At 40.5% G+C, this 8,274-nt stretch overlaps 1 long non-coding RNA gene across 1 annotated transcript; it reads right to left on the bottom strand.

Annotated features, from left to right (window-relative positions):
• Positions 1–2,517: 2,517 nt before the first annotated feature.
• LOC136011608 (uncharacterized) lies at positions 2,518–3,381 on the bottom strand. Its single transcript, XR_010611430.1, has 2 exons — positions 3,300–3,381; positions 2,518–2,612 (listed from the first exon to the last, which is right to left on the bottom strand). It is a non-coding gene; the product is annotated as an uncharacterized LOC136011608 (long non-coding RNA).
• Between the last annotated feature and the right edge of the window lie 4,893 nt (positions 3,382–8,274).

Genomic DNA, 8,274 nt, shown 5'->3' on the forward strand with positions numbered 1-8,274 from the left:
GAGATAGAGTCATAGAATCATAGAACAGCTAGGGTTGGAAAAGACCTTAAGTTCATCTAGTTCCGACCCCCCTGCCATGGACAGGGACGCCTCTCACTAAACCATGTCACCAAAGGCTTCGTCCAACTTGGCCTTGAACACTGCCAGGGATGGAGCATTCACAGCTTCCCTGGGCAACCCATTCCAGTGCCTCACCACCCTAACAGGAAAGAACTTCTTCCTTATATCTAAACTTCTCCTGTTTAAGTTTTAACCCATTACCCCTTGTCCTGTCACTACAGTCCCTAATGAAGAGTCCATCCCCAGCATCCTTATAGGCCCCCTTCATATACTGGAAGGCTGCTCTGAGGTCCCCACACAGCCTTCTCTTCTCCAGGCTGAACAGCCCCAGCTTCCTCAGCCTGTCTTCATACGGGAGGTGCTCCAGTCCCCTGATCATCCTCGCGGCCCTCCTCTGGACTTGTTCCAGCAGTTCCATGTCCTTTTTATGTTGAGAACAGCAGAACTGTACACAATACTCCAAGTGAGGTCTCACAATGTCTCTGGAGTGTTAAACTCGCTACTGTTGCTGGGGCTTGGGATGAACCACTTTCAGTAACAGCTACTGGTCCTATTTACTTTTCCTTTGGTGTTAGCAGCTGGATCCCAGTTTTTGTGTATAGTCATTTTGTTGTCCTAGACCTGTACTTAAAGCTGGCACTACAACTTTTGAGTGTGGAGAAGGAGCCTGGCAATGTTTCATCTGATCCCCAGGAACAGCTGAGAGAAGCTCTGTTCTTCAGCAGTAGGCACTGAATTGCCTGGAACATATGAGGGGAAGGAGCTATGTTTTGCTCAGCTTCTATCTGTGATTGAGTGAAGAAAGGATATAGACAACATAGTGTCCATTGGTTATGTTGCAGGCTGTTGCTCAGGACACTATTTTCTCCATTTGTCTAGATTTCTAGTCCCTAGTAAGTAAAGTAGGACATTTGTACCCTGCTAAACTCACTACACTATGTTCTTCCTCTGTATTTCTGGCCTTTCAAATTTGTGGTTAGTCTCTTGAATGATCAGGGGAAAAGGAATTAGTAAATAGCTTTGGTTGTAATCTGTATTCAGCTCTGTGTTGAACATCCATTATTTTTATGGCTGCAATAAAATGAATAGCAGTGTAACAGCTGCCTTGGGTTTTCAATTAAATGCATTAATACATATGCAAGAAAATAGCCTGTCTCAATAGTATTTATAGGGAAGAGAATATTTTTCAAGATTTGTTGCAAATCATTCTTATGTCCTATTTATACGGTATTTGGAAATGAGAGAGCAGAGTTGCAGGCATACTGCTTTATTACTTGCAGGTGGAATGTGTGGTAATCAGCTTGGCCACTTTGCAATATTTCTTAATGTCGACAATTTTTATTGCATAAAAAAATGGCTGTGTAAGCTCAATGAACAAGCCTGTAGCCACTGCTGGTTTTAGTAAGGAGGTGGTTAATGTTCACAGAAGGGCCTGAATGCGTATATACAGCTCTGCTGCGTTATTTTTAAAAGAAATGTTGAGGGCATGAGTGAAGTGTGTAAATTCCTGGTTTATTTCGATGGTTTCAGGGCAGGGGTTAGTTGCTTTACTCATTGTTTCCAAACTGCTGTCTCCAACACGCCTTATTTTCTTCATCTTTCCTCCTTGTCAGAATCACGCCTTTGACAGTTTTGTTTGCTTACAGCTTGCATTCTTCTCCTTTGTGCTTCTAAGCTTGCCAAAAAACACTGAACAATGAGGGAGTCACTTTGTCCACCCAGCTCAAATTTTGTCAGACTTTGCACTACAGCTCATTTTTCTATTCTTTCCAGCCATATCTTGCATTTGGAGCCTTACTGTTCCTGCCAGTGGGTATGAAAGAATGGTATTATCACACTTATTACAGATGTTATTCCTTGTATGTGAACTGCCTAGTATCTATCAGTATTTCTACTACAACAAACACAACAGCAAAAGTTATCTTGATATTGGAGAGTGGAAGTTGCCTGATTAAAAAAATATAATCAGCATCCTTCTATATTATCTGCTTCAGCTTTAAGGCAAGTAGGAGTTTGAGAAGTTTTATTAAAACTTCATATCCAGAATAAGTAATAAGTCCTAATCGTAAAAAAGCCAGCTAGGATTACTGTGAGACAGGCAGTATAATTCAGTCATTTTACTCTCAGCACTAAACTCCTTTTATTGAATCATTTTACACAGAAAGAATTGAATCTTCTGTTGCTGAGAATATTTGAATAAATGAGTGAATAAAATAATCTCAAACCATTTGGACTGTGAACTCCCATGATCATGGAATACCAGGTTGGAAGGGACTTCAAGGATCATCTGGCCCAAACTTCACACATCCAAGATTTCTTGGCTTTCCTGTTAACCAAGTTGTTGTTTTCTAGTTTACATAGAAACAGAGGTGGGTAACAGAAATTTATTATAATTAATTAGGATTTCATACTGTTTCTTTATGCATCTTCTGAAATCGTTATCTTCTTAAATCTCACCATATAGAACAAATTGCCAAAAAATTAAGCTAGGCTGGAGTGTTGAATTATTGCAAGAAATCCTCGTCTGTCACAAGTAGTTCTCATAACAGTACCTGCAAAAATCATCGCAGAAAGTACTTTAGAATCCATGGCAACTGGCTCAACAGCATTAGAAAAACAAACTGAAATTATTTATACCTGATAGTGCCACTGTGCAGATAGAAAACAGGTCCTGTGATACATTTAAGTGGACAGAAGATGCAGGTATTATGGATTTGAGAAGTTTATTTTCTACAGCCCATCAACATGAATTATTTAAAAGGGGGTGGTCAAGGAAGCAGAAAAATATTTCTATTTAAACACTTCAATTTATGGAACAGGAATGTATTTACTTTATGTGGCAAAGGAATTTTTTATTGTTCGTAGTGTAGTAAACCAGGACTTTCATATCACATTTCCACTACCTGAGGAAGTACATAAATCTACTCTCAAGCCTCTGTCCTGAAAAGCATATAATCTAAGCCAAGACTAGCTATGTATGGACAAAAGCATAGTGTATAATAACTAGCGAACTGAAAACTTGAAATTAACAGTAAATTTTTCCAAATGCCACAGGAATGAAGTTTTCAACATTTTGCCTGTGTCTCACAGAACACGCTGGACATGCGGAGCTGCATGACTCAGACCTACCTTCACCCTGAGTGGCCCTAGACTCTTTTTTCCCCCCCCTGTTCTGAATGATCAAAACTTAATGTGATTTACAAGGAAAAAAACCCCATTATATTTGCTTACAAACATACTGGAACAAAGAAATCAGCTCTGCTTTGACAGAGTTCATGGAGATGCAGGTAAAATAATTCTCCTGGAAAACATGGAATGACACTTCCTTCTCTGTCAAGATTAAAACAACCTTTTCAGCAGTTCCTGCTTTGTGTCTTTTCCCTCAGATTACTTCCAGCCAGCTTCTTGCAATTATCTCCTCATTATGTTCATGTGGGATGGGAGTTTAAAAGATGACATCACTCAGCCACACATTGTGATATGTATGAGTAATCAGTAGTTAACAATGCAACAATTGATTCCTCTGTGGCATTTTATTTGTCACTTAAAAATATTCCTTTGATTCACAGAGTAACTCATACCCTGCAGGAAAAAATCTCAGCTCATTAGAGCTGATCTGCAGTTATCACTTGGCTAATATCTCCACTGACGTTGCTGAGCCTCATTTATTTTAACCTTGACCTGGTATCTCACCTCTTTTTTTCCACAGTTGAATATCTGCCTTGCTTCCTGGTAGAGCAAAAAAGTAAAACAATATTGTTAAAAGTGAATTAGAAACAAACAAAATAAATAAAAAAGCTGACCTTTCTTTTTTCAACAACCCTGTATGACAAAGTACAAAAATGGCTAAAATAAGGTATGCCAGTGTATGAATGTTTCCTCTGAGCTTTAGTCTCACTGCAAGAGGCATCAGTGCCTTCCACAGTGTCCTGATTTGCACTTACTTGCCTTTCCTAAAGACCTGCTCCGAGTTTCTCTGTGGATTTATTTTCTTTAAGAGTTCATGCTCACAAGAGTGAAACTTTTTCACCTCTCTACCTCAATCTATTTTAAATGTAGGTGATGAAACTGAAAAGCCGATGACATCTGGTTTTCTGCAGGAAACAAAAATAAAACCCTGAGTCTTCTATAGTAGGATGATCTGCACAATAGAGACCTTTTGGGGGACTTTTTTTCTTTTTTTCACAAGGAAACTTCCAGATGATGTGGTTTCATCTCTCATGTGGCCTGAAAATCATGAGGTAGCATCTTATGTCCTCGACCAGAGCATCTGAGGAAAGGTGCTGTTGTGCAGGTGTGGTATATGCGCAGCAGCACTCTGAAGTTCTTCGGTGATTCCTGTGTTTTGGTCAATTCAAGCAGTTTCTCTTGCAAGCATCTTAGAGGAGTGGCAAGGAGGGGAAGATTCTGATAAAAATATTGAATGTATTTAATTCTTCTTGATGTTTTTGAAGTGAAAATGTTAATGTGGCAAAACCAGGGTGAATGTTGGGCATCTGCATCCATGCGGGGTTTCTGCCTAGGTTTCCTGCTTGGAGCATGGTGCTGGACAAAGGAGCATGCAGCTAAATCACTGTTCATGCGGTGAGTCTGTTGCATCTGGCAAGAACCAACAGCCAGCTGAGGAAGCCATCAGAGTGTGGTAGGGGTAGAGAGAAGGATTGTGTCTTGCTTGCTACTCACCAGCACAACAAAACTGCATGTAGGGAACGCAAACAGGGACTAGGCAGCTAAGGCAGTACTCGATGTGAAAATGCTGGGATGCTGGCAAACACCGTTCTGGGATGGATTGCCTCAGGGCAGTGATGGTAATGGTGAACTCCAGAAGATGAAGGTGAACTCCTTCTGCCACTGGAGTGACCAGCTTGCACAGCTTGTGCTTGCTCCTGAAGGAGGGCAGGAGCTGAGGTGCCTGCTCACCTGCTTACCTGCAGTGAGGTGCCTGCTCACTCCTGCTTACCAGGAGTGCTTGCTGATGGAGGTTGTGGGAAAGGCTGAGGTACTCTTCTTTTTTCCTGGTGCAGTCTGCTCTCTGGCAGTGCCTCAAGGCAGCAGAGGAACCGAATTTTTCAACTGAAGTTCAAAATACATTTTTTGGTGTGGTGGGGCATGCTTTCTCATCCACCTCATCATTGAATGAATGCACCAGCCGTCAAATATTTTACATGCTGTGTAAAAATGCATCATTTAACACTGGGTTATGTATATTCACACCCCATACAAATTTACCCTGTAAAATATTTTCTCTATTAAATCTTAAAGCCCTTTTCTATAGTAAATATTACTGTGCAATATCATTATTCTACACATCATGCAGCTGAGGCAGTGGTTGAGTAAATTGCCTACTAACAATCTCACAGATGCAGACTGAGAGGCAGAGCCACTTTTACTCTAAGCAGGTAAAACATGGATTTTTACTACCAAGTTATTAATATATTGCTATAAATCGAAAACCAAAATGACTTATAAATGGATTATAAATGTGAAGGCAGCAGGATATTTAAGATACATGCAGATAATTACTGTGTACCATAACTGAAATTCCCCATATTCCTAAGTGGCAGCACCTCTTTAGCAGCACATCTGAAACATACTGAAGTGCTGCAATACACCCTATGTGAAATGAGACTGGTTGAGATGGTTAAGGGTGAGCTAGATTTATTCTTTTGATAAACCTGGTCTGATAAAGATTTTATTTTTAAGCAGAAACATCTGATTTGTCAAAATCAAAATTTTTCTAAGCTCATTTATTGCAGTTTGGCAGCTGCAAATATTCTGTTTATGCTGGGAGTCATGCACTCCTTCAGCCAGTAAACAGCCAATCACTTCATTGCAAGGTGCACAGTCAAGCTGATGAAATAAATACTGCATTACTTGTAAAAAGCAGAATAGCTCAATGTACTTAGAAGTCCTAATGACTAAAGATGTGCACTTAACTGAAGTGGTAAAATAAGGTTCATTTCCCTAATCATTATCATGAAAAAGAGGGTCTGAAGGCAGGTTGGTCATATCCTCGGCACATACCCCCTAGCACACTGGTGGAATATGTGATTGTCTCCTGTATGCGATCTTGGTGTTTTTTTTCAATTTAGAATAGAAATACTATTATAATTTTTATTTTCTTCTTTTTTTTCTGGACATAGTTTCATACCCAGCTCTTGTTATAAAGCCATGTGAGCGGACTATGCGGGCAAAAGCCCAGGAGCATATCAGGATATCTTCCGAGAAAAAGCTTTGGGAACATGCTGCAGCCAGAGGCTGGGGCCCAGACCACTGACAAAGGAAAATGAAAATAGGAGAAAGATTAGAAAGATATGAAGTACCAAAAGCACAAAGGATAATTAGAAAAATATGGTCTGGAAAAAGGACAATCTGCCAAATGTGTGAAATGAAATCACACACAAATTTAATACCAGGGCTGGATAAACTGAACAGCTGCCATACAGAGTAATATGTATTAGACTCTGAGAGAGAAATGTTTGTAAAAAGGTGGGGTTTTTTATTACAGCAAAGAACTTGCCAGAAGGTAAAGGAAAAAGAAACTGAAAAAAAAGACCATTTTTCCAATTCAGTTTGTTTGAATGCTCGACTTAATGGAAGGACCATCAAGGATCCAGTCAGAGTAATAAAACGTCTTTCAGTCTTTTTTGAAAGTTGGGAAATTGTAGCCTGTTGCATAACACCCGGTAATTCCTGCAGCCATCCCATAATTTCTATCTGAAATGTCTGGATAGTTATATAAAGGGTTTCAGGAGATGAAGGATCTACTGTGTTGCCAGGTAAGGAGATTTAATGGGTCAGCTCTCTTCAATTAAAAAGATACGTGTTTGTTTATAGTCATTAGTCGATAAATTTCTCTGTCAAAGTGGTATTTATATCCCTGAAGAGTTAAAGTGAATGGATCTCGTCTCCTCTTGCGATGGCTGGGATTGGGAAAAATGACTGATGCTCATTCTGAATCTTTCCCTTTATACCCCCTGGCAGTGAGGAAAACGTGAGGGTGAAATTGGTGCTCTGCCTCTGCGGGGTGCCTACTGGGAGAGTCCATAAAGTAGCATGCTCACATACAGTGTTGCTTAGCTATTGCACAGCTTCCTTGTGATCCGGAGACTCTTCTGCTAGAGGATGTATGTCCTGATGTACATTTTGATGTGATCATTTCAAAGCCACAAGTGTTCTGTTTCTGTGGATATGGACTCTCCCTGTCCTCACAAAAAATACTCAGACATATGCATATCCCTGTTATTTTTGTTCAAAGACTATATATGTAAAAGCTGAAAATTATTTAAAAAACTGAAGATTTTAAATGTTTTGAAATCTTTTAAATATTTTCTCTCAGAATCAACACTTAAAGAATTTAAGGAACATAAAAATATTATTAGAGCTTTATTTCTGTTCCACAGAATTATTTCCATTACTTAATGAAGAGTGTTTTAGGTCTTAATGTTTGCCAGGTGTTAAAATTATGTTGTGGACATCTTACAAGACAATGAGTATATGTGAAACCTAATTTAAATGGTAGTGGAGAGTCTGTTCGTGTTCCAGGCATTTTAATGTGCAGAAATATCCGATTACTTAGAATCATAGAATCATAGAACAGTTAGGGTTGGAAAGGACCTTAAGATCACCAAGTTCCAACCGCCCTGCCATGGGCAGGGACACCTCACACTAAACCATGTCACCCAAGGCTTTGTCCGACCTGGCCTTGAACACTGCCAGGGATGGAGCATTCACAGCTTCCCTGGGCAACCCATTCCAGTGCCTCACCACCCTCACAGTAAAGAATTTCTTCCTTATATCCAATCTAAACTTCCCCTGTTTAAGTTTTAACCCGTTACCCCTTGTCCTGTCACTACAGTCCCTGACGAAGAGTCCCTCCCCAGCATCCCTATAAGCCCCCTTCATACACTGGAAGGCTGCTATGAGGTCTCCACGCAGCCTTCTCTTCTCCAGGCTGAACAGCCCTAACTTCCTTAGCCTGTCTTCATACGGGAGGTGCTCCAGTCCCCTGCTCATCCTCGTGGCCCTCCTCTGGACTTGTTCCAACAGTTCCATGTCCTTTTTATGTTGAGGACACCAGAACTGCACACAATACTCCAGGTGAGGTCTCACAAGAGCAGAGGGGCAGGATCACCTCCTTCGACCTGCTGGTCACGCTCCTTTTGATGCAGCCTAGGATACGGTTGGCTTTCTGGGCTGCGAGCACACACTGAA

The sequence above is a fragment of the Lathamus discolor genome, chromosome 3 (genome assembly GCF_037157495.1).
Source record: "Lathamus discolor isolate bLatDis1 chromosome 3, bLatDis1.hap1, whole genome shotgun sequence".
In the NCBI taxonomy this organism is placed as follows: Eukaryota; Metazoa; Chordata; class Aves; order Psittaciformes; family Psittacidae; genus Lathamus; species Lathamus discolor.